Raw genomic sequence first — 26809 nt, 5'->3', positions numbered from 1 at the left:
GCTGATGGCGAACAAATACCCTGGGGTGCCCCACCAGGCCCTCCCTCTAGTGTTCTACACCACCTCCCAGAGTTTCCCCCGGGACTGATCGCCAGGTGTCCTGTCCTGTCACTGGTTTGCTATTACACGCTTTCTGGCCTCCCCTATCAGTTCCCCACAACCTACTTAGGTTTCCCAGGATTAAGTCCCAAATAGACATAAGACCACCTGCCTTTGAGCAGGTTTCTGAGTCTGCTGCTAGGGGTTCCCAAACCATGACACCTTTTTGCCCACCGGCTACTAGACAAAGGGAATCCAGTCTGCCTTCCCGGCACTGTCTCCCACTACATGACTCAGACCCCAACCATCCACTTCGAAGAATGAAGGGCCACATGGTTTGGTGTTTTACTGTGTGCCAGGCCCTGCGCTTACCCCCGGAACCTCGCTGCAATCCCACCGCCACCCTAACAGAAGCGCTTTCTCACTCTTGTCCAAAATGAAGGCACGGAGGCTCCCGGGGGTTGGGTGACGTCCCCGAATGTCACGCAGGTTCTCGTGGGCTGAGTTCTGAAGCAGCTCTCTTCCCGACGCTCTGCCGGCCCCTCAGCACCCTGGCCCCTCTAGCCACTGCTGGTATTCCCCCTCTCTCCGGGCTACCCCAGGCCCCTCCTCTTTCACAGTTAACGTGACAACTATTGAAAAACCCACATAAAACCACAACACAGTGTGGAAATGTGGGGGAGTGATATTTTGATCTACTTATCCCTCAATGCTACTCACTCTACAGTCTTGCCTTGAATTCCTAACATTTGGCCGAGCTTCTCGTTTTCAAGCCTTCTCACCTTTAGCATGGGAGCTCTCTGTGGGCGTATCTCCTCTCCCCGCAGGAAGGCCCCCTTCTTGGCACCCTGGTTACACCACAAGATGTGCTAACAGTCCTTGCTGAATGAACTAATCAATTACACGAAGGTGTGAGGCTGGGAGCCCACACAAGCCACGTGCTGTGGCTGCACGCATCCACAGCTGCTGGGCAAGGCAAGCAAGCTGCAGGCACTGGAGAAACACTCACGGAGGGCCCGCTGCCCGCCAGGCACAGTCCCTGGCTCTGGCGCTCACCGAGCGTCACCTCTCAGTAAGGCGGGACACCTGTGCGAGGTGGCAAAGCGGGGGGTCCGTCAGATCCAACTCAGCTTTTATGGGAACTGGAGGCAGAGACCACGCGGTTCTGAGACATCATTGTTAGCGACAAACGGGGCCTGAGGTGTGGACGACATCCTTCCCCCCACGCCCACCCTTCTCACGGGGAAACGAACGGCCTCAGGAGCACCTGGACACTGGAAGGGAAGCAGAAAGCAATTCAGGGCTGACACGTGACGTTCATCAAAAGGGGTTTTCTTTCCCCTCTGCTGCCTTAGCATATGGTTTTCTGTACACGGGGTGGGGGGAGACAGAAGATGTTAATTCAGCTGCAAGACACATTTCAAATGAAGCCTTGATGCCTCAACGTCCGTGTGGGGGGAGATACAGACCACTCTGGCTCAAGGGAGCACACGCAAGGCCTGTCCAGGGCCCAGACTGGCTGATGTGCACCCGGGCTCACAGACCATCCCAGCTAGCCCCGCCACCAGGGCCCTTGGAGACTCTCACGCAAGCCCCTGTCCCAGCCTCCGTGGGCTCTGAGAGCCCAACAAGGCAGAGACGCCCATGGACACTCACACCTCCTTGCCACGGATTTCTTCTTAGGAGGCTACGAACTGCTACAGACCCGAGCTCTGGTACAGCCAGTCACCTGAGATACAGGGAACATATCCAGCAAGAGCCTCAACTTCCTGAGCCCCCAGATGCGATGCAGCCACAGGCAGCCTTTCGGGAAAATGGCCATCCTAAGCCCCCGAACCGGTGGACTCCAGGGTCAGCCCTCTTACTCCCAATTGATTCTCCAGGCCCAGAATAAACAGCGTGCAGGGTCTGACTGCAACAGAAGGATCCAGGACAGTATGACGACGGGAGGGCACCCGGCTGAACAGAGGTTTCCCACAGCCCTGACCCGCTAGCCCGCAGCCACAGCACAGGAGGGAAGCTGTCCCACTTTTCACTGCTGGGCCAGTCCTAACAACTGAGCCTCCCGCCAGACGTTGGCCTTTCTACCCCAACTTTCTGATTCCTACCCACAGCCCAACCACACCCTTTACTACACCATGTCTCAGATGAAATCCTGGTTCCCCTGAAAGTGTATCTCCAACATATCAGAGGAGCTCAAGAGAAACGCACACCGCTGTCCTGAATTATGTGCTACCTCCGTGGCCTCATCTGACCACATATGCCTGGGCAGCAAAGAAGCGTGTTGGGGAACAGGAGTGGTCTCCGGAGAAAGGTCGCCCTCCTCCTCCACGTTCTCTCAAAGATCCAGTTACCAACTGTGCAACAGCACACAGCAGAGGCCTCTGCCAGAGGCAAAAGAGGCAGATCCCCAGCCAAAACCGCCCTCCCAGACAGGCCATCGCCCCTCCTGGCTTCCTGGCCACACCGTCAGCATCACCAGCAAACCTGGCCTGAACACACACTCAGGGTCAGAGGCGCCCGGCCCTGGGGAGATGGCAGAGATGTGGTCAGACACACGAGGAGTCCTTCCCCATCCAGGCTGCCTTTGAAAGTCACGACTCCCATGCACAGACACAGGTCACCATGCTCCACTTGAACATGAACAACAGGTAACCTTGTGGGTCTTGACAGGCTGGCCTGGAGAAACTCCTCCCCACTGGGCTTAGACCCCAGAAGCACGAGACAAGCAAGGCTGCTTTTTTTCACATCAATGCCAAGCTGCTCCCTGGCCACGTGGATCCACCGCAGTCCTCCGTCCGGCACAGCCACAGCCACGGCATCCCTCCAGCAAGCCTGGATCACTCCCAAAGGAATGGCAGTGTCAGAAACAGGAATCATTCCTCCCAAACAGCCCACCCCTGGGGCCTCCCAAACACTGGTACTCGATATGCCCAGAGAGACTTCCATTTCTCAAAGACCATGCATCCCTCCTGTCCCTCCCATATTGAGGGACCCATCACCTCATCCGTCTCCTGCCTAGTCTTGACCCCTTTTGGATGTGCCACTGTAGCCTGAGAAAGGAATGCAAAATGATCCCCCCCCCCAACAAAGGGAAACAAAACAGAGTGGATAAGAAAGGAAAAGAGATTCACTATGAGCACTTTGACATTTGTATGATATCTACATCATTGCTTCTCAGCCTGTAACATGCCTGCAAACCAGCTGGGAAGCTGGTGAAACTGAAAAAAAAATCTCAGTGGGTCCGGGGTGGGACCTAAGATTCTGCATTTCTAACAAGCTCCCAGGTGATACACATGTTGCTGGTGTCCACGGAATATCCTCTGAGTAGCAAGAGTCTGTCTACACAATGCTCGACAACAGCATAGACAGGTACTCAAGAGTCTCTGCTGGGTTGAATTAAATTGCAGGAGATGCTGACTTTGATGGCAGGAAACACGAATAAGAGCTAGTGATGAGTCAAAGCAGTCACCACAATCAATGGTTCGCAACACCGGCCGTACGTTGAAATCACCAACTGTAGTCTTTGGAAAATGCCAATGCCCGGGTTCCACAGACTTCAGAATTCTGACTTCACCGGGCTCAGGGAGAACCTGGACATCTGTATTTTTTAAAAGCTTCCCAAGTGATCCTAATACACAGCCAGATTAGAGTACCAGGGAACTTGGTAAAACTGTTTCACTGCCAGCTATGGGCCCAGAATGAGGCATTAGACACGTGGAACTGAGTGAGGCCACGTCCCTTCCCTCAGTGAACATATCCACCAACGGGAGAAACAGGTCCTCAGTGACTCTAACTGAAAAGTACCAGAAGACGTTATTTATATGAACTGTTTTGGGAATACAGATGAAGAAGCAACTGCTCCAGCCTGAAGGAAATGAGAAAAAGAGCAATCAAGCAGTAAAGATATTTGGGCTTTAAAGGATGAATAGGAGTTTTCTAGGCAGACAAGGGAAGCAGCTACCCCGAACTTGGGTTCTTCCCCATTATCGGTTGTATGGAGATGATGTTTGGCCAGGACTTGGGGTCCTGAATTCTGGGGCCAGCTGCCTACGGCTGCCCAGGTACAGGAGAAAGATGTACGCACAAGGATCAAGGTCGTTCTTGTCAGCGGCCGGCACAATTTGAAAGGCCAGTGGTGTGGCCAAGATGTGATATAAGTCAGAGTCCAATCAGGAAGATGGAGCCCACACCCTATACCCCGAGAGAGGAAGTCTGAAGGGGAAATTAGTGACCTGCGGGAGATGCTGAAGATCAAACAGGGACCCACACTACAACCCAGAGGTTAGCAGCATCTGGAAGCCCTCGGGTCGAAGGGATACAAGGAGGAGGTAGTGCTGTGAAGCCCAGGGTCAGAGCTGGAGAGTATGCGGCAGGCGCTGGCGCTGCTAAGAGGTGTAGCCACTGCTGAAGGTGCCAAGACGATGCCCGGATAGCGGGGTGGGAGCCTGCCTTCTCCCTTCCCAAGCCCAGCCAGGAGTCGGTTAGCAAAGGAGCTTGGGAGATGTAGTTTGCAAGAGGTAGTTTGCAGGAGTCAGGCCTGGAAGGGCAGGGATGGATGGGAGCACCTACAGGAGGTAACATTCCTTCTGGCCTTCCGGCAAAGACAGGCTGAGCATGCGCCCACACATCCCTTTTCCCTACAGTTAAACCTCTACTTGGCCTGGGGCAGAGCTCCCCAACCCACGTACTACAGACACTGTCCCCGCAGGACCTGAGGAGGCCACCGGCCAGGCCACCTCTAGCTGCAAACACCCCCTCCGTTTATCCCCATGGTGCCACACCAACATTACCAATTCCTGTGTTCGGTGATGTGCAAATGTGTGCGATACAGTGCTCTCAGAAAATGCTGAGGAAGACAGAGTGCAGGCAGGCCACACCTAGGAAGAGAACATTTTTCTCCCCGAACAGGGAGGGCCTGACAAGGTGAGGCAGCCCCAGACCACTGAACTCTGCGGAGCTCACGGGAGAACCAGGGCACAAGCAACTCAGAGAAGGGGCGGGTCCCAAAACAGACAATGACGCGTTCTGTCTTCAAAAGAAATCCTTTTGAGGATTTCATACAAATTTTTACACTCCTTTTTTTTTTTTATTTCAACGCAGTGATTTTTTAATGGAGACAAAATTCACCTAACATAAGATTAACCATTTTAAAAGTGTATAACTGGGGCACCTGGGTGGCTCAGTCGGCTCAGCATCTGACTGGCTCAGGTCATGATCTCACAGCTCATGAGTTCAAGCCCTGCGTCGGGCTCTGTGCTGACAGCTCAGAGCCTGGAACGTGCTTCAGATTCTGTGTCTCCCTCTCTCTGCTCCTCCCCTGCTCATGCTCTGTCTCTCTCTGTCTCTCAAAAATAAATAAATGTTGAAAAAAAATAAAGAATTTCATTTCTTTTTTATAGCTAAACAATACTCCATTGTGGAGATACACCATATTCTGCGTTTCCATTCACCAAATGATGGACCCCAGGGTTGTTTCCACCTTTCAGTTATTTTAAATAGTGCTGCTATTAACATTCATGTCTAAGTTTTTGTTCTAGTACCTGCTTTCAAATCTTCTGGGTATATACACCAGAGTTCCACTCATTTTTAAAGGACTTAAGGGAACATATAATGTAGACATAATGTAAAACAGCAAAATCGGGCACATAAACAAAACAGACTCTTAAAAGGGAACAGAGAGGGGCGCCTGGGTGGCGCAGTCGGTTAAGCATCCGACTTCAGCCAGGTCACGATCTCGCGGTCCGTGAGTTCGAGCCCCGCGTCGGGCTCTGGGCTGATGGCTCAGAGCCTGGAGCCTGTTTCCGATTCTGTGTCTCCCTCTCTCTCTGCCCCTCCCCCGTTCATGCTCTGTCTCTCTCTGTCCCAAAAATAAAAAAATAAAAAAATAAAAAAAAAAAACTTTAAAAAAAAAAAAAAAAAAAAAAAGGGAACAGAGAAATGTATGCCAACAGAAATCCAAGATGAACTAATTCCCACAATCAGCCACTGAATTTCGCCATGGGTTTCCTGGAAGCTAAGGTGAAAAGGGAAATAAATCACATTACTTGTCATTTGTCAAGATAAACATTCTTTCCCGGGCACTCAATCCAGAAATGCATCTGTAACATGGAGGCTTGTATCAAAGACTGTGAGCGACATTGGGAAAAGCATAGTCTTTATATTTCTGCAAGAGACAAAAATGTTCTCCAAATGAGCGGTTTTGATTTTTCTTTTTAACCAACTCTATATGGATCATGAACACATTTAAACTGTAATTCAAGGGGCACCTGGATGGCTCAGTCGGTTAAGTGTCCGACTTCGGCTCAGGTCATGATATCGAGGTCCGTGAGTTCGAGCCCCGCGTCGGGCTCTGTGCTGACAGCTCAGAGCCTGGAGCCTGCTTCAGATTCTGTGTCTCCCTCTCTCTCTGACCCTCTCCCCTCTTCATGCTCTGTCTGTCTCTGTCTCAAAAATAAATAAACATTAAAAAAAATTTTTTAAATAAAATAAATAAATAAATAAATAAATAAACAAACAAACTATAATTCAATGAAGTCAATTTTGTAGGATAAAGCAAGAAAATACAGCCCAGACACATCGCTTTGTAAATACCCAATTTTAATAGATGAATCAAATGTGAAGAACCCCCAAGACAGAATAGTCCAAGCATCCACTCAAAGTCCTAATAGCTCATTTCTTCGGCACGTCCCTGGGTCTTTCAACACATGCCCCTGATGCAGCCCTTTCACGCTGCCGGTCATAGGCAGAGCCTTAAGGTCAGACATGGGACATGCAGGGAAGGCCGACATTCAGCTGGGGGGTTTATGAACCACCTCTGTGTCGATGGACCCCCTCCTTCCCATCAATGTAACTACTGAGGGCTGAGCTGTGCTGACTTCTGACTCTCCCTTCTCCTGGCTCCTCGAAGCTGCTTTCTCAACCTGGTCCAAGCTTCATCAAAGGTACTTTGGGGGCACCTGGGTGGCTCAGTGGGTTAAGCGTCTGACTCTTGGTTTCAGCTCAGGTCACGATCTCACAGCTTCGTGTGTTTGAGCCCCACATTGGGCTCTGTGCTGGCAGCACGGAGCCTGCTTGGGATTCTCGCTCTCCCTCTCTCACTGCCCCCCCCCCCACTCATGCTGTCTCTCTCTCAAAATAAATAAACTTAAAAAAAAATTTTTTAAGCCTGTTTTTGCTTGCACCATCTCTCTCTCTCTCTCTCTCTCTCTCTCTCTCTCACACACACACACACACACACACACACACACACACACATTCTCACACCCCAGGCCTCCCAAAGCCAAGGCAACACCATGTTCCAGCCATGGCTGCTGTGGGCTAAAAAGCTCACCAGGCAAACCTCCAATGTTCCAGTTGAGAGCCATGGCTGAAGGTCCAATGTCAGGGCTCTTGGACTGGGCAGGGCCTAACTCTGTCCTCAACCCCCTCCCGGGGAGAAAAGCATCGCCCCGCTCGAGGAGAAGTAGGTCATGGATGCACACGGCCAGCTCCATGGAGCTGGGAGGTACCCTGCCCCCAGCACCTGTCTAGGTTTACACCACAGTGAAAACATGCCTTTCCTCTCCTCACACAGACCCTGTTCGGACGTACAGGCAACGAGAAGAACAGTCACTGGTCACCTACAACCTGGAGCGGTAAATCCTGAGGTTGGAGCCTGTTCCTTTCTGACACGAGGCCGAGGCCCGCAAAGACTGCACAACTGGTTCAAAGTCTCCCGGCGGGTAGGTCCACGGCCCTTGCCGGCCGGCGGAAACGGTCTGCTTTCAGAGCTACCTGGGTTCCTTCCCTCACCTCCTTCCCATCCTTGGAATTGGAGTAAAAAGGGAGGGACAAGGACAAGCTCCTGTTCAAGCTGGCCCTAGCCCTTCTCTTGGAAAAGTTGAGACTGTGAAGTCCAGACAGACAGACTAGGCAGTTTGGAACCACTCGGGGTGTGAAGAGAGCCGTGTGGCTCAGCAGCGAGTGGAGGTGGACTTCAAACGACAGCACGTACCCGGGGCCTACCCTGCTCGGGCACCACCGTGAATGCCTCATGTTCGGGAACTTACTGTAACCCTCGCACAACCCTCTGAGGTAAATACTACCACGATCTCCACTGTACAGAAGAGAAACTGAGGCACAGAGGGGCCAAGTAACTTGCCAAAGGTCGCACAGCTTAACGGGGGTGTGAACTGAGGCAATGCAGCCGAGGCATCCGTGCCCTTGGCCACTGTATTGTTTGCTAGGGCTCCTGTAACAAAGTATCACAAATTTGGTCACTTGAACAATGAAAACTTACTCTTTGACCAATCTGGACACTAGAAGTCCAAAATTAAGGCATCAGCAGGGCCACGCGCCCTCTGACAGCTCTAGAGAATTCTTCCTGGCCTCTCCGGGGTCTTGGTGGCTGCTGAGAACGCTTGGCGGTCCCTGATTTGCAGGCACATCACCCCATTCTGTTCCATCCTCACACAGAGGGCCTTCTGCCCTCTGTGTGTCTGGGCCTTCACAGGGCCTCTTTTTTTTTTTTTTTCTTTTTTAATGTTTATTTATTGCTGAGAAGCAGAGTGCAAACAGGGGAGGGGCAGAGAGAGAGGAAGACACAGAACCTGAAGCAGGCTCCAGGCTCCAAGCTGTCAGCACAGAGCCCGACGCGGGGCTTGAACACATGAGCCATGAGATCGTGACCTGAGCTGAAGTCGGACGCTTAACCGACTGAGCCACCCAGGCGCCACCAAATGGCCTTCTTAGAAACACTAGTCATTGGATTTAGGACCCGCCAGAATCTAGTACGACTTCATCTTAACTAATTACATCTGCAAAGACCCTATCTCCAAATAAGGTCACATTCTGGGTTTCTGGGCGCATGGGACTTTTGTGAGGACATTATCCAAGCCAAGACAGCCGCGATGCTATACTGCTTCTAGAAAAGGAGAGGCAACTAGAGCCAGGACCTCTTCTGAGCCAGGAAAATATAAAGCAGACAATGAAAGCATAGAGAATCAAGACAGAAAAATGAGCCCCCCTCAAAGAAAAATGAGCCCCCCCACCCACCCAAATGAACACTCTGCATCTTTCCATGGTGCGCTGCCTTCCCTTATGAGCCCAGCTTGAAGGACACTGGCCATCTCATCTCATAACCATCTGGGCCCAGGGCTCCCCCTTCTCTAGGAGACGAGCTCCTTAAGGGCAGTGCCTGGCACGTAACAGGTGCTCAGCAGACGGCTGAGGAACAAAACGCTTTCGGGGTCTTCTCCCTTCTTTCTCCCCCACTCCGGTGCCTGGATTCCTCCCGCATCTAGCGTTTAAAGCTCAGGAAGCAGTTCTAAAGTTCAGCGATGGCAGTCTATCAGAGGGAAAACATTCAAGTGTGTTAACAGCTTCCCTGACAAATCCAGACTCAAACAGAGTGTCATCCTTGGGGGGGGGGGGGGGGGGGGGAGGTCAGTGAAGAAGAGAAGCTGTCACCAGGGAAGGGCCACGGCAGCAAAGCCTCTCATGGCTTCCCCCGGTCTTCGTCACGCCCGCCCTCCCGCAGTCATTCCCTCCACGGGCACACATTCGTGCCTACGTTACACCACCATTTACCCCGGCCCTCCCCGGCGTCACGGGCAGCAGCCACCTAGCACTGAGCCTTGCCGGAGGAGCTGCTAGAGAGAAATCCAGAAGGTCAAAAGGCAGCTCTCAGCAGTTAGGCTGCTGCAGGGATGAAAGACAGAAAGAGAAGAGGCGGAAGGAATTCTAGAACAGAGATCAGGAAGGCAAGCCACAAAACGAATGCAGGTGGGCCACCTCTGGGAAGTCACGTGCTATCTAGGGCCTCAGGGGAGGGACACCGGCACCTGGGAGGGCAACTTTCACTGGACCTTTTCAATACTGAGCCACAGAGAGTGACACACGCAAAGAATAAATAAAAGAAGAAAATCTAAACGTTAATGCGAAGGGTCCTTGCACTATGCTGTTCAGTCATCAAAGGGAAGAAACCATCCCCCCGCCCCCACCCTTATCGGGTCATCACGAGACTCACATAAGAAATGGGTATAAAACACAGGGCATAGGGGCGCCTGGGTGGCGCAGTCGGTTAAGCGTCCGACTTCAGCCAGGTCACGATCTCGCGGTCCGTGAGTTCGAGCCCCGCGTCAGGCTCTGGGCTGATGGCTCAGAGCCTGGAGCCTGTTTCCGATTCTGTGTCTCCCTCTCTCTCTGCCCCTCCCCCGTTCATGCTCTGTCTCTCTCTGTCCCAAAAATAAATAAACGTTGAAAAAAAAAATTTTAAAACACAGGGCATAAAACACAGCATCAACCCAAGTCGGTGCGCAGGGACGTTAGTGGCCCCATCCCACAGCGCTTCTGTTTAATCGACGATCACAGGAAGGTCAGAGGGACAAACCACCGTGTCAAAAGGGCATTCTGAGCTCAACCTGGCTTGTACTGGGACTACCTCCTGAAGTCAAGTAGCAGATCTTGCCCCTAGAGCTCAAGGTCTAACGTCCAGGCCACACCAAGGCCAGATACTAAAAACTGCACACGGCGGTCCCAGGCACCTGTTCCTACTCAGACAGAAGCCATCCTGGTGTACCTGAGCCTAGGAAGGAGAGAAACCTTGCTGGAGAATCAAATGCACCCAAACAGCCCCTCCCCTGGGGTCTGACCAGCCCAGCCCGAGCACCAGGCCCCACCAGCACCAGGCCGGCAGAGGGGAAGCTGTTCTGCACAGCCCCAAATTGGCAGCGAGGCCTGGCAGAGGGCTGTGGCACGTGGGCACAGCCAGAGGGAGGGCGGTCTCTGTAATCTAGGCTCAGCAGCTAGAAGCGCCTTGTCACCACATCCATCCTCCCCTAGAATGGGACTCCATGAAGCAGATCCCCTGGATGGCCCAGGATGGTGAGGGCTACTGGCTTGGGAAATTATGATCACCCCTCCTTTAGGGACCCCGGGGTCCTCTCAAATGCACGCCCTCCTCCCGTCGCAAAAACTCCAGAGTCCATTGTCTGCCCCATTCTCAGGAAACGTACCCCATCCTGCCTTGCTGTAGCTGTCTGTGGCATCTTCTCGGCCCCACTTCCTCTATATACAAATCCCTTCAAAATAAAGGGCTACATTCGGTTGGAACTCCAAAGGGTGGAGTCACAGGGCAGTGAAGTAACAGAACAGTTTGGGGCTCGAGGTTAACAGGTCTTCCCAAGAGCACTCTTGTGGCCAAAACAAGCCCATGAAGAAAGATGCTCCACATCACTAATGAGCAGGGAAGTGCAAATCAAACCCTCAACGAGGTACCACCTCACACCCATTAAAATGGCTGCTACCAAAAAATCAGAAAACAACAGATGTTGGCAAGGATGCAGAGAAACTGGAACCCTTGTCCACTGTTGGTAGAGCCGCTGAAGAAAACCATGTGGTTGCTCAAAAAATTTAACACAGAATTACCATATGACCCTGCAATTCCCCTTATAAGTATATATCCCCCCCAAAATTCGAGAGTAGGGTCTCAAAAGAGAGATTTATACACTTGTGTTTACTGCAGCATTATTCCCAAGAACCCACATGGTGCCGTAACCCAAGCGTCCATCAACAGATGTGTGGATACGTAAGGCGTGGTATATACATAGAATGGAGTATTATTCCGAGGAGATTTGGACACATGCTACAAGATGGATGAACCTTGAGGACAGTGAAATAAGCCAGTAACACAAAGACAAATATTTTGTAACTCCACTCATACAAAATACCTAGAGTAGTCAAGTTCAAAGTGACAACAGTAGAAACGTGGTAGAAAAAAGCGGTTGCCGGATCTGGGAGAGTTGAGGGAGGAAGGGAGAGTTGGTTTCTTTAACGGATACAGAGTTTCATGTCTGCAAGACAAAGAGTCCTGGGGACTGACAGCACAATATGAATGTACTTCACACTACTGAACTGCAGACTTCTTCCCTGACATGTATTTTACCACAGCTAGAAAAGAGAAACACAACAGACTCTGGTGCCCATTCTTCAGGCCGCCATCTTGGAAGAACAGTTGGAGGACAGGAATCTCAGTTCTTCCCAAAGGCCAGTGGGGGCCCCAGAACACCTCCACTCCCCCGGGGCTGGGTGTCACTGTGCTTCAGGGAACCACGTCTAATCTAGCCTGACCCACTGTGTGTCAGCAGGTAAGTCACACAAACCCCTGCCTGTAGAATGAGGGAAGCGTCTGCCCTCAGCCTAAACAGGAGCCCTCTGTGGAGGCCTCTCATGGACGGTATTAAGAGGCCTCCACAGAAAACCGCCCATGGGGGAATCATCAGGCCGTTGCTGCAAGGCCGTGGTGGCTGGTGGAGGAGACCCAGGCCGCGGGGCCAGACAGACCCGCATCCGAACGCTGCCTCTGCCACTTCCTAGCTCTGCGACCCCATGTGCCTTGCTGCGTCTTTCCGAGCTCAGATTTTCTCCTCTGTAAAACAGGAGAGCAATGCTCATTAACTAGCGTTGTTCTGTGGATCCGACAGGATTCTTGCTATGCAGCTGGCAGAGAAGTCTCTCGACAAGCGAGAAGATGGTGAGGACTGAGTGGTCAGCTGGAGCCCCGACGTCCCAGCTGTCAGGCTCACGTTCTTCTGGGGGTCTGGGGTCCCTAGGAGGTCTTCCCCCCAGGCCACAAGTGACTTTGCTGCTCCTGCTCCCACACCAGGACCCAGAGTTCAATGACATCACCTCCAGCCTCGCACCTGCTCCTCTCATGGAAGGTTCTGATCTCACGTTAACCCCTGTGGAAGGAGGAGCTTTAGGGGGCCTGGGACTCCCTCAGCCGACCGGTTCTTCATTCTCATCCAAACCCACCTGTCTGTGAACCCAGTCTGTGTTCCCACCAAGGCCTTTCTCCATCCCAGCAGTGGGGACAGTCAGTACAGAAGAGGGCATGAGATCACCCACCTGGTGTCTCTCACAACACAGCCTGGATGACAGATGCCATAGCAACAGCCCTAGCAACGGTGACAGGAGACAACCTCTTGGACCCAGACGGATGGGAAATACGTCAACCACCACCAACCACATAGGGAGCAAGGGCTGGGGGGGGGGGGGGGGCAGACACATGCAGAATGCCACCTGCCTGGGCACAGAGGGAAGCCCATTAGCCGAGTCCAACTTCCCCTTTCAACATCAAAGCGAAATAATCAATGGGAAGAGGACAGGGAAGCTGGAAATCCCTTGGACTGACAGCACATTAAGTTTAATCCTCTCTAGCCAGCTGTGTGGCCGTTCAGCTACAACTGTGCTGTCTGCTCAGGGCTCTCGAGGAGAAGCCCAGGCTGGCAGCTGGGACACTGCAACGTGGGGGGATCCCAGAGCCCCTCACCAGCCAGGGCTGGGCCTCCCGAAGCAGGCGGCTGGCCTCTCGGCTTCAGATGCCCATCAACAACAGAACCTAGCAAAAGCCTAGAAGTTAGAACCACTCCTGCTCCCCCCCACCCCCCAGTGGGTAGAACATCCTTGTCCCAGGACAAGGTCCACTGAGCCCAGGCCCCCAGCAGCCTAGCTGTGGGGGTTGGGGGACAATTCCATTTGCAAAGCAGTTCATCCTGGTGAGAAACTGAAGTAGGGATTTGTCCAGGCTTCCAGGGGTGATTAGGGTGAAAACCGAGACTAGAAGAACATTAATGGGAGTGACTAACACACTCCCAGCACTTCTGGTGCTGGGCCATGCTGTCCACACTCTCTGAGATGAATGGCATTATCCCCACTGTGCGCATGATGACATCTGAGGACATCAAGACCCACAGGATAACCTGCCTAAGATCACGCGACTCACACTGGGAACCTTGCGCCCAAACCCAGGTGTGCCTTCACCTCCTCCCTGGCCCCTACCAGCCTGGCCTCTAGTGTGACCTATGGGCTGGCAGGGGAGATGGGCTTTCAAAGGCCTGCAGAAAACCCCCCAAGTCAATCTGACTACAATGTAATAGGCTGGGGTTTAAGAAAAGATGCAATCAGAAAATCAAAATACAGTAAGATAAAATCAACTAAATGGAAGGAAAGGGAAAGAATGCCAGCAGCAGGGAGGACAATGACCACACGGGCTTCTGGCCACACGGACACGGTGCAAAAGCTTCTCTAGCAAATGAAGAGCCAAAGCGTGTTGGGTGGGGGGACGAGTGGTCTCTGTGGCAGGGGTGCAGCTGGAGGTGAGGACGGGGGGGGGGGGGGAAGACCCACCAGAACACAGTAGGACCCCAGTTTCTTCTACCCAGAGGGACAACTGAGACCTCGAAGACCACCAAGCCAGAGCCCCCAGGGAGGCCTGCTGGAGGAGGAAATGCCACCACAGATGTGCAAGGTACAGATAGCCGGGTTCAAATCCAGCTGTGCTAGTCGCTTAGCCCCTCTGCACCTCTTACCTGACCAGTGGGGAGGACAGGGCCCACCGTGAGAGTTACCTAGAATGATACGTGACCAGAGATGGGAAATGACCCAGCCTTGCCAGCCTCTTAGGAAACGGTTGGATGAAAGCCCCTCTCCAGGCACTCCTGGAGCCCACCCATCTTTGGACCACCCATTCCTAGCACACGGCCACACATGTGGGCGGCTGGCTTCTTCCCAGCCGGAGGGAGCAGGAGCCGTCTGAAGACTCCTTCCTCAAGCCAGGGGAGTGGCAAGCCACAGGACTGCCTTCCCTGCTTCCACCCCACGGTCTAAAACTGTGCAGCCCTAGGGAACGCGCACGGCAGGAAGGGCCCAACGGATCAACTCCTCCAGGGATCCAAACCCGAGAGACGTGACATCTCAAAGTGCTGGGGCGCTTGTCCGAAATGCCAATTCCTGGGCCGGATCCCAGGCTACAGGACAACCACCCCCCACCCCCACCATGGAGACCAGGATCCGTTCTCTGTGTTTTTAACAAACTATCCCAGGGATTCTGGTGCATGGCCAGGGTTGGGGATCTCATCCAACCCTTTCATTTTACAAATGGGGAAAGCTATTGCCGGTAGATTTAATGCTGATTCATTTCAATTACTCTTTCCCTGGTTGGAAAGTACTACAGACTCATTATGGAAAGTTCGGGAAAAATGAGAAGATACCAAGAAAACTGAAGCCACTAATAGTCCTGTCTCGAAGAAATAACCACCCTCCGCATTGGGGCACTTCCTCGCGTCTCATTCTCAGGCCATAGCGATGATGAGATGGGGGCACAGCTTGAATCCGACATTTCTGCCACATACGCTTCACCTTAACTGCTTCACACATCATGGCAAATTCATGAGAAAAAAACAATAGTGATTAAAAAAAAAATACTGAGAGATTGTAAACACAGTCAATAAACAAAGTAAATAGCCAACGAATGCCAAGGGCGGGGCCGAGAGTGGACCCCAGATAACCTGACCCTGGTGCTGTGCCGCTCTGTCCACGGACAGCCCACCAGCCGCCAGACATGCACACCTCGACAGGGCATCCAGGCCAGGACTCCAAGGCAAGGAGCCCGGCCCCCCAGTCACGGCGACTGGGGAAGGCGGGAGTCCCGTTCAATGGCTCGCAAAGGCCAGCCCAGGGAGTCCGGATTCCAAACAAAAAGAAACTAATGACACATTGTCAAGACTGATTAGGCCGCACAATAGAAAAATTACAGGGCTGTTTGGTCCCAACAATATAAGATTAATTTATCAATACAGCTTATGTGACATGGGAGAGACGATAGCCTGAATGGGGGCTCCTTGCTCACCTGATTGCAACTGGAATCTTGGCCACAGAAGCAGGCCATGCCTCAGAAGATGAACCAGAAAGCAAACTTTTCAGCCCATGCAGAGTGGGGCAGTACAGAGGGCCGGTCTGCTAGCCAGTGGGAGCGCAGGTCTGAACTCAGAGCTCGTCCATCACACAGGCACAGATATGGAAGCAGGAGCCTGGCGTGAACATGCACGTGAATCTGCATATTCTCCCCTCATGAGCACAAGGCAGGTACCACCATGACGCCTCTTCGAGGTCAGGAAACGGAGGCACAGAAAGGTGAATAACTTGGCCGAGGTCACCGGCTGGCAAGTAGCAGCCTGAGGATTCAAACTCCAGCAGGAATCAAATTCTAGTCTGTGCTCCGACCCCCACTGAAACCGCTCTTCGATAAGAAAAGAATAATAGAACAAAACACTCCCCTCTTCTGACTCCCCACTTTCCGTTTCACGCTCAATATACCACTGCACATGGAACTCAGTCATCACCCCACGATATTTCCTGTGACTAGTGTTTGAGAGGTGGGGAAACTGAGGCAAGCACCTAGAGCTCACAGGCATGCCCCAGATGTTTAGGCTGTCCGGTTATCAGCTTAAAATATATAAAACTGCCATTACTGTAGACCAAAGGCAGCGCTTTGACATGAACTGACCACTTCCTGGAGGAAACAGCCGTGATCTAGAACCAGAGGGCTCACTTCCGGGATGTTGGAGTACCAGGGATGGGACTAGGTATCTGGCATTCCAACAACTACTCTGTGGGGAAGTACTGTTATTAACGGCAGATAAGGAAACTGAAGCCTGAGGGGACCTCATGATGCTCAATGTCCCACAGTCGGGCAGTGGCCGCCTAAGACTAAGTGTCACTATGGGGCCACAGGATCCTTTTGGGGATGCTGGACTCTCAACCTGCACTGAGTGGCCTCCAAACTCAATGCAAGCAGCGGGGTAAGGTGGGCCAGCAGTGGCTGGGGGAGCAGTTGGGGCGAGGAGGGGAAGCTGGCTAGAGGGTGTGCGGTCGCGGGGCGGGGGGAGGGGAGGGAAGGCCCCGCTTCCCTTCTGCCTCCAGCCGGAGCTGCAGGGAGGGGGGCCGGGGTTCGGCAGAAGGCAGATGTCAGCAGCTCCAGCTGGAACACCACCTCCCACCCAGTACACGGGCCCCAGGGCAGACGGTGACCTTCCTTCCCTAGCATCAGCCAAGTGGATTGTCCTTGACCAGCTGGCCCGGACACAGCATCACGGGGAGGCCACCCAGGAGGACTCAGTGGCCCGTGTTGCCATGCATGAGTGCCGGGGGTGGGGGCGGCGGCTGATCACAGCTGTGCCACCACTGCCTCGCTGCCCCCTTCCTCCCCAGAGCCCCTCTCTGCCCGCACGTCCACAGGCACTGGAGCAGCTGGCAGGAGGAAGAATGCACCAGAAACAAGAGGGCAAAGGCAGCAAGGGCAGGGGGTACGGGGCTGCCCTGAAGCAGAGCTGGGGAGACCCCCACACAAGGAGGCAGCTGCAACCTGGGGACAAGCTTTGCCAGAGGCAGCATCACCACCCCCATCCCACGCTTTCTCGGACTAGGTGCCCAACCATTCTGGTCTCTATTTGTTTCTTTACATATATAATGAGCACGATAATATTCTCCTTGAGCCAGGAAAGGGTTAAAGAAGATTGCACATTAGTAGCTCCTAGCGCAAAATGAGCATTTGATAAAAGGTGGCCGTTATTGTCATTAACAGGGGGTGAGCAGAAACTCAGAAACTTATGGTCCAGAGTGGAGATTGGAGACAGAGGCAGTGAGTGCCTCACACACACGGGCAGAGGACCACAGGGACAAGAGGCGATGAGGAAGAAGGGGTAGGCTTGGGGCAGGAGGGGCGCGGCCGGATGGCCTTCATTCTGCGTGCTCTGGGGAGCCGCAACAGCCACATAACTACAGAACTAGGAGGGCCCGGAGCTTGCCTCCCAGTACAGGTCTCAGACACCACCTCTTGGGCAGCACAGACGCCGTAAGAAACAGCCCTGCACCTGTCGCCCTGTGGAGGGTACGGCTGGAAGGTCCCCGTGTGAGCATCAAGCCTGAGAGGAACAAGGCCCCAAGTTCAGATTAGGTCCTGCCTGCAAGACGGGGAGCCATCCCTGGCCCAGGACCACAGCTCAGCCCCTAGAACTGACAGGGAGGGTCCAGGGCAGGTTGGAAAGTCAGAGTTTGAGGTCCAAATAGCAAGCAGTTAGGAATCTCCAAGGACCTGTGGGCACAGGCAGAAGGGCCCTGCATGGTCTGCACTTCAGGGCCCGAACACTCTCTCTCCTCTACCTCCCCGTGGCATGACTTTGGGCCCATGACCTACGAAGTGCTCTGAGACTCAGCTTGCTCATCTGTGGAACGGAGCAAATGGCAGTGTTAACGCCCATTTCAGACAAACACTGTCATTATTCCTGAGATCATCTCTGTAAAGCACGGAACATAGTAGGACTTCGATGAACAGGAGTTATCGGGACTGCCACTGTTACTCTCAAGGCCGGTAACACCCCTTCTTCAACAGGAACGTATGGCCCAGGCATGTGCCAGGAGTGCTGTTGGGCTTAGGCAATGCCGCTAGGAGGAGACCCGCCACTGACCTTGAGGAGTCCCCGCCTCATCAGGGAGGCTGCTCTATGGGCGATGCTGCAGTGGGGAGGCGGGCAGGGTGGCGGAGATGTGTACCGGGCCCCATGCTCTGCAGGAACTCTGGAGTCGAACCAAGTCCGGGAGCAGGGCTTAGCAAGCACAGAAACACAGCCCTTGACTTTGAAAAGCCATTACGGTAATATTTGCTTTTTCCTGTAATTACCTCACTTCATTCATTCCTAGTATTCTGCTTTTCACTTGAATGCCAACCAGCACCAAGGGGGTGCAAGAAACATGGCATTTCTCGTGGCAGGGTGTAGAAGGCTGTACGTTCCTCGACCAAAGGGCAACGCCAGGAAGAACCAGAGGGAGAGCGTCTCAAGATGAAACAAAGAGAGACCCATGGAGAAACCCCAGTGGATCTCCCCACCTGCGCCCCTGCCCCTGGGTCTCCTTCCAATGCGGGTCAAGGTTTTGCTGGAGTAAGAGAAGCCACTTCCGCCCAGAAGACATCAAATGCTGGGCTCAAGCAGATGGGGGTTCTGTGCTGAGCCCGCACCCTCAGCCTGATCCTACAGAGACCGTAAGAGCCCCACAAGCTTCTACTGCCCACCTCCTCTCTGCAAGCCCCAGGAACACTCCGGTTTCTGTAGGAGGGGCCCCAGATGCTATTCAGAGAAGGCCCCCGGAGCAAACGGGAGATGAATGAAGGGCAGAGAGGAGTGGAGGAGGAGAGGAGAGAGAGGAGGCAGGGGGAGCTGAGGCCGGGCTGCCATGTGTAGGAAGGCCTCTCTCCTCGACTCCCAGCTGATTCATAAAGCAGGGTCGTGATTAGTGGAAGTGGCCAGGCACTGACAGTGCAGATGCTTCTCCACCCGCATGGATCTGAAGCCCCCTCGAGAAATGCAAGGACCCCTGACAGGCTGGGTCAGAAGGGGTGGGGAACTGGGAGGAGCCTACCTACAGGAAGGACCTGGACAACAAGGCCATCCTGGGGGCACCATGAATTGCAGTCAGTGAGTGGTCACTCGCAGCCCTGACACACAGCCCACACTTTGTTTCCACCTCTGGCCCCGAACTCCTCAGACCCCGGGCCCCAGACAGAAGGCCCTTGCAAAAGGCCGATGTGACAGGCCAAGGGCAATTCCAGGAAGCAGCTTAGAAGCCAAGAGAGCACTGGACACAGAGTCAAAGGTGTGGGGGTGAGTCCTCACTGTGACTGCAGACAACACCTCTGTCTCTGGGCCTGTTTCCTCATCTGCACAATGAGGGACATGAGCCCCCCAAGCCCCCAGCCCCCCTGGCCTGCCGCTCTGAGACGGAGAGTCCTAAAACCAAGGCGGCACAGGCCAGGTACTCTCGGGCAGCGCTGTGTTCTTCCCTCCCCTGCCCCCGTCCCCCAATCCCCAGCCCCCTGCACGCCTCTAACGTCACTCTCTCCACAAGGCTGGGGATTGGGGTGCAGACCCACAAGGTTTACATTCCCGTCCCAGATGAACCATCTGGTCCCAGCAATTTCAGACGCAAACTGTTCTAGACGGGGTCCGCGGTGGGCAGGCAGTCTCTCAAGGGCCCCTTTCAAGACTCTCAAGACAGTCCTTGAGACTGTCAGGCACCCCAGGGCCCCTTTGGGCAGGGAGACCTAGGGGCCAGGCATGTTCAGCCTCAGAAGCCCCTCCTCCCCATTTGCAGCGCCCTCCCCGCCAACCTCCGTCCTGACTCAGCCCCCAGGTGGAGCACTGGGCCATGCTTCCATTGGCTTTGCATCACCTGTTGCTCATGCAAACCTCTTCCACAGAACCCCCATCCCTGCCCTTGGGCCCACACACGTTTCAGCAGAGGACGTGACGTACTATCCCACTACCAATAAAAGTAACGACAACAACACCACAGAACGTATGGAAAGCACACAGGCCAAGTGTTTTATGGGCGCTGTCTTACGTAATCCTCTAAGTAACCTCCTTAAGAAGGTACCGTGACTATCCCCATTTTGCATATGAGAAAACTGAGGCTCGGGGGTTGAGTAGCTCACTGGATGACCTAAGACATCTGACTCGGGTTTTCCCGTCTTCTTTCCTCTTTACTATTGCCATCTGGATACTTTCTCCACTTTTGCTCCTTCAGCAGAGAAGGGTGGTCCCTCTTCTTTTAATCATCCAAAGACCCAGCACCGTGCAAGGTAGTGCAACTCAGTGGCACCAGATGCTGTCCCGGCCTCTGGGTCTGTGTCCCTCATCCTCTCTCTTCCAGCTCCACACGCCCCATTTCCACCCTGAGCCATGTCTCCTGCTCCTTCAGCTTTTCCACTCCACAGGCTCCTTCTGGTTCCAGTGCCAGCGGAGGGGAGTGTGACCCACTGCCTCTGTCCTCTTAAAAAAATGTGTTCCCACCAACCCACCGCTGGCCGCCCCTGATCCTGGCCTGGGTAGCCAAAGCCTGGGAGGGACGAGTCTGCACTCACTGCTTCACTGGGCCCGCCTCTGCCCTTCCCCTCCAGCCCACCCTCACTTGGCCAGGACTTGGCTGACCGCCCCCTTCGTCCTAGAGGCTGCAGCCTGCTGGCAGCAGCACGAGGCGTTCTCCCCCCTAGCTCGCTCCCTCCTGGCCCTCTCTCCTCACTCCTGCCTCCAAATGGAGGCTCTCCCTGGCCCTCAGCCCCTCTCACTGTCCACTGCACCCCTGGCTTCGGCTCTCACCTCCAGGCACATAATTCACAAATCTCCAGGCTGGCTTTGATGCCCAAGGCCAGCCTTGAAATGCCAACTCCCGGGCCAGACACAGGCCTCTGGATTTCCAAGTCAAAACCCAAACCTGCTGTGTGAAACCAGACGCATCCCTCTCCTTCCCAACCCACTCTTGAGGCCTGAGCCGCCTCTGTCTCCTGCCGATCGCTCCTCCCACCCCAGGCTCCTCACTGGAAACCCCAGCTCACAGGCTCCTCACGTGCCCCCCGCCCCGGGGACCGTGTCTGGCCAGCCTGGCCTCCCTGCCATCTCCCTCTCCAATGCCCCCCTCAATTGCACTCTTAGCGCCCTCCTCCTAACTCTGCCCTTTGTCCCTCCACCTGGAGGTGACTCTGTCTCCCAAGGGTCTGCCCACCCCCTCCCCAGGTGTCTGCTATTTCCCATCCATCTCCGACTGCCATCAGAGCAATCTCCCTGAAACACAGAGCCCGCCACATCACCCCACTGCCCCAGTCTGGCCCCAGGTACACAGAGAAAAGGTCACAGCCTGCACCCAATCCCCTGAGAGTTGGGGTGGCTGTTTGTCCCTGCCCTACTCCTTCCTCTTGTCCAGAGTGACTCAGCATTCATGTCCTCCCTGACCCCTATCCCCAGGCAGGCCCAGAGCCCCCCCCCCCTGCAAGAGCTCCACAGCACAGAAGCCCAGCTCTCTTCGCTCACCCTCCCTAAGGGGGTCACTGTGATACACACACACACACACACACGCACACGCACACACCTCCCGAAGAGCAAGAGAGGAGAGCTACCACATCAGCATTTGTGGCACACACCTCTGGCTCCCCCTCTGCTCACTGGGAGCCTGAAAGCCACATGCTCACTGACCCAGCCTCCCCAGCAGCCAGAGATGGCCACAGTTGGAACATGCAGGAGTCTGGGTGCAGGGGTACCTCTGGAAACCTCTTCCTTTCCTGATGGACAGTCCTCATTGCTCCCCCTTCCGACCTGCCCTTTACAAGTACACATGGACCGCAGCCACCTTGCAACCATGACAGAAAAACCAAGAGAATCACAGAGACGCTGCCTCTGATACAATCCAAGCTGCTAGACCAACCCCAGCCCACCTCTTGCCGTCTAATTTTACACCAGGAAAATAAGCTCCCTGTGTGTTTAAACGACCAAATTCCCTTTTCAGTTACCTGCAGCCCAACACAAGGCGATGTGGTCACATACACAATCTCACTGAACTCTAACAGTCACCCTGGCTGGGGGGGGGGGGGGGGGGGGGGGGAGGGTATTTGTTCCATGAGGAACAGAAGCTCAGAGAGGTTAAGTGACTTGCCCAACATCCAGAGAACCAGGATCAAGCCTTCCTGATGCAAACCCCAGCTCTTCCCAATCTGCTTCTAGAACTGTGACACATCCCAGCATTCCTTGGGTGACTCAATAAGGAAGACCCTGAACTTACTAAATCTTCTTCTGTATGACCCTTTAGAGATGTGGGGAGGGTTACACCCTCCTCAGGCTGGGTGCCCTGAGCACTCCCCTTCCAAAAGACAACGCCTTGGTCAGCGGCTAACACAGCTGGTACCCAGAGCTGTTACGAGGCACCCCCTTTTGGAGCCTGCCAACCAAACCAGCTGGCTCGTCAGCCTTAGAGCTGGGTGCCCGGGCAATGCCCCGGGGACCCCAGCAGCCCTGTGGCTCTGCTCCCAGCCGCCCTCTGCACACGGGCAGGTACGGCCCCCCTCCCCTGCTCACAGGCACTTGCTCGCTGCCATCATCCACGAAATGAAACAATCAATGGTACAAATATTTTATCTAGTTCCCCACATGGTTATTTTATTCGAGGTGAATGGATCAATGTAGACCAGGGAGCATGGAGCGGAATTTCTCACTGAACTGACAGCGGGAACATTTGTCCCAGCGTGGAAAATCTAACCAGGTTCTATCCAGCTGATGGTCAGGGCTGAGGAGTGAGGGGTGGTCCCACGATCTCCAGGCACAGCCTGGACTGGTGTCCATGACTGACTGTGGGCGTGAGAGCACGGGCTCTGGGCACAGACTCCCTGACTCCGATCCACTTCATTGCTTGTTAGCTGGGTGATCTCGGGCACACGACCTAAGTTCAGTTATGTGAGAATTAGAGTCACTGAATCACAGGTGCCCAGCACCTTACTCTGGCTGGGTGCAGAGTAAGCACCCAGAGTTAGTGATGCCATTACTACTGCTGCCATCGTCATCGTCAACATCCTTCCTTCTGCATCAGGACTTCTGCAGCCAGAAGGGGGATAAGGATCAGAGAATGTTTACATTTTCCAAGATGACCCAAATCCATGCACGGACACCTGTTGTTCCTCCAAGGATGTTCCCATGTCCCCATTCTGGAGCCAGAGACCTTGATCATGGGAAGATTAGATTTTGTGCAAAGGGTCCTTTGCTCTGTTAGCAGAGAGCTGGATGTTGGACAAGTCATTTGCCTTCTCTAAAAATGGCACAGTGAGATCTGGCCTTCCTCACAGGGCAGTGAAAAGTTACTGTGGAGCAGCATTTGAGGGTAGGTGAACACTTATCTTAACATTCCCCATTACTGTTACTAACCATCCAACAACCGATCTTGGGCTCCACCAGAATGCTGGCATCTGGACTTCTATTACCTGGCAGCATCCTGTTTAGAGATGCGCTTACAGCAAGAGAGGCACCGTCCCACCTACAGAAGTAGCGAGGGGAGGGGTGGGGGGAGAGGGACAGAGAAGCCGAAAAGATCTTGCCAATAAAGACAAAGGTAAAATGTTTCTGGAAACGTTGAACAAAGTTCTCACAAGCGGAAGTCCCTCTCCCAAGGAAAAGCCTGGACACCATCGAGAAGGCGGGCTGGTCCTGAGATCCAGGACATGCCCCCTTCTTTAAAAAGAATCCTTGGTGGGGCGCCTGGGTGGCGCAGTCGGTTAAGCGTCCGACTTCAGCTCAGGTCACGATCTCGCGGTCCGGGAGTTCGAGCCCTGCGTCAGGCTCTGGGCTGATGGCTCGGAGCCTGGAGCCTGTTTCCGATTCTGTGTCTCCCTCTCTCTCTGCCCCTCCCCCGTTCATGCTCTGTCTCTCTCTGTCCCAAAAATAAATAAACGTTGAAAAAAAAATTAATAAAAAAAAAAAGAATCCTTGGTGCTTTCTCCACTCGGGACATGTCACGAACAAGGGCCCCATCAGAGACAAGGTGTCCTGTTCCAGGCCACTTTCTACCCTGCATGAGAATCAGCTCTCACAAGCACCACAGACTCTGTGTCCCAGACAGAAGTCACCCTGTCCCCCATCACCTATACCTGCTCAGGGCAGAAATATTTTCCCCTCACCCAAATTCTGGAAACTTCAGTCCCTCTTAACACCTCCATCTCTCACACTCAACGGGTGTAGAGTGGTTTGAAATTGCTGCATATGCTTCCCGTTCCCCTCGTTTCCCGCCCACATCACCCCACCTCTGAGCTGCTGTGATCGCCTCCTGCCGTCTTCCTCTACTGTATGCTCCTCTTCTCAGACCGCATGCAACTGACATTCAACACCAGCTCACGTACATGTTCTCTCTCTCACACACGCACATACACTCACAGGTAAGGTTTCATGCATACATCGAATTTAGGCAAATTTAGCTCTGTGCAACCAGAAAGAGGAAAAAATAGTAACTATTTTTAAAACACTGGTGCTTCTGCCCCCACTTCACTCAATGAGAGCATCTGCCAGAACAGGCAGGACAGACGTGCTGTGAATCTGCTGTCCCCTCAGCCAGTCTCAGCCCCCCGGGGCCTCTCCCACTGGGCACAGAGTTTTCAAAGATCACTTTCTGCCTTACACACCGATTCTACTATAGGACTTGAGGGAACTCCACCAAAGGATGGGTTTTTTTTCCAGGTTTCTGGGAATACGAGCCATTTCTTTGTCTATTTTCCACACTTACTGTTATTTCTAATTTTCCATTAGCAACCATACTTAAAAAAATCTTCAGGGGCGCCTGGGTGGCTCAGTTGGTTAAGCGTCTGATTTCGGCTCAGGTCATGATCTTAAAGTTGTTGGGATCAAGCCCGCCATCAGGCCCTGCGCTGACAGCTCAGAGCCTGGAGCCTGCTTGGGATTCTGTGTCAAGTGAAGTTCAGATGGTCTCAGGTCCGCAGTCGAAGCCTCCCCAAGAGAGCCCCGGGGCTCATCTCCCAGCCCTCAAGGCCCTGGACTCCCTACCCTCCAGGCTAACGGGGCCTTGGTCTCCTCTAAGGCACTGGGCTGGGCAGCCTCTTCTGCTGTATGCTGCACTTCCTGCCCCAAATGTCCTCCCCTCCCCTCCCTCCCCATCCAGATCCAACCTGGGCACCAAAGGACACCCCCCTTATCACCTCCTTCACCAAAGTTCGCCTAGCCCCCCCCCACCCCCCACCACATATCTTTCTGTGGCAACAGACCCTCACGGAAGGTCACAACCACCTGCATTCTCTGGATGAGCTTGTCCCACCTCCGCCGGAACTGGTCTGCTCCTCTGCTGTAGCCTCTGGGGTATCTAGCTTTGCACACCACAGGTGCTCAGATAACAGAGGAAGCGAAGTGGGGTGAACTAGACTGAACTGAATTGGACAGCCCTGGCTTGACTCGGCTTGATGCAATCATTGCATTCTTTAAATCAAAGTCTTAGTAAATTTGGCAAATTGAGCATTTGGCAAACAGGCTTCCGGTGAGTTGCTTGAAGGCCAATTGGCCATTTGCTCAATGGTCCTTTGGGCGGTTGGGCCTCTAAGTCACTTGGCTCGTGGGGAACTGGCCTCTGAGAAGGTGACCCCTCTGCAAAGTGTCTTCTGGTTTTTGGTAAAGTCCTGAGCAGAAGGGAGGCATCTGGGTGTGTTAATCAAGACATGTACCAGGAAATGGTCTCAGAGGCCTGCTGAGGACCAGGGGGAGCTTCCCCACAGCCCCTGGGTGACACTGCAGACACTCCAAGACACCTGAGCCCTGTGAGAGCTGGGAAATGCTGGGGAGACTCACCCCTGGAAAGAGTCTGTGGGGTGGTGTCACGGCCCCCAAGCAACGAGCAAACCGCGAGCCCAGCCTCCGCGAGCTGGTGTTCTGAGGATGAGGACCTGCTCGCGGGCTATACCCACAGAGCCAGGACCAAGGGCGTGTCCCCCTGCCCCCTACCCCTTCCCCCCCAACCCCCAGCCCAGAGTGAAAGTTTGACTAAGGCTCAGTGTCTTTGCTTTTATAAATCTCTGCCTTTTAATGACGGCTTCAAGGCTGAGGGGAAAAAGGACCATTAAACTCACTGAATAAGTTAATGGGGCAGAGAGAATCTATTTCGAAGCCACCCCAGGCTATTTTCCTCTGGAGCTAAAGCCTGAATAAGCAAAAAGAAAAAATTAAAACCGTAGAGCGCATTGCCAATAAATAACCCCCAGTGTAATCTCTCAGCATCCAGGACTTCATTTGCGGAGATATTATAATGCAGATCACTTGTAAAACACCCCTGGTTTCAGAGTTCCACCTGCAGTGGTGGCTGGGGTCTTATTATCTGCCCAGGCCCCTCCCTCTCTGCGGATGCCTCGGAATGGACTGCTCTGATCAGACTGCGGGTCCCTCAGGCATGGAGGTGAGAAGCTGAGTCCTTCTCCCTTAGCGCACGAAAATAGGCGTCCTCACAAGAGGAAACCCCGACATCCTCCGCTCCCCCAAGCCGTATCCACTCCTTCAAGGACTCCCGAGTTGCCTTCCTAATCTGCAACCTGGTCCTACCCTCCTTAAACTTGAAACTCTCTCTTCCCTCTACACAAACCAAATACAGC

At 53.7% G+C, this 26809-nt stretch overlaps 1 protein-coding gene across 9 annotated transcripts in view; it reads right to left on the bottom strand.

The window, feature by feature from the left end:
- NTRK3 (neurotrophic receptor tyrosine kinase 3) overlaps nucleotides 1–26809 on the bottom strand; it is a 551343-nt gene that overhangs the window by 344808 nt on the left and 179726 nt on the right. The window contains exon 1 of one of the 9 annotated variants that reach the window (XM_047863606.1): nucleotides 2696–2730. The exons of the other annotated variants lie outside the window; for them this stretch is intronic. The gene's annotated coding sequence lies outside the window, so the exon portion shown is untranslated. Of the gene's footprint in view, nucleotides 1–2695; nucleotides 2731–26809 lie in introns of those variants that run through there. 9 annotated transcript variants of the gene reach the window in all.

This window comes from Prionailurus viverrinus, chromosome B3 (genome assembly GCF_022837055.1).
Source record: "Prionailurus viverrinus isolate Anna chromosome B3, UM_Priviv_1.0, whole genome shotgun sequence".
In the NCBI taxonomy this organism is placed as follows: Eukaryota; Metazoa; Chordata; class Mammalia; order Carnivora; family Felidae; genus Prionailurus; species Prionailurus viverrinus.
The sequence above is the reverse complement of the archived record's forward strand: the minus strand, read 5'-3'. Positions and strand labels throughout refer to the sequence as shown.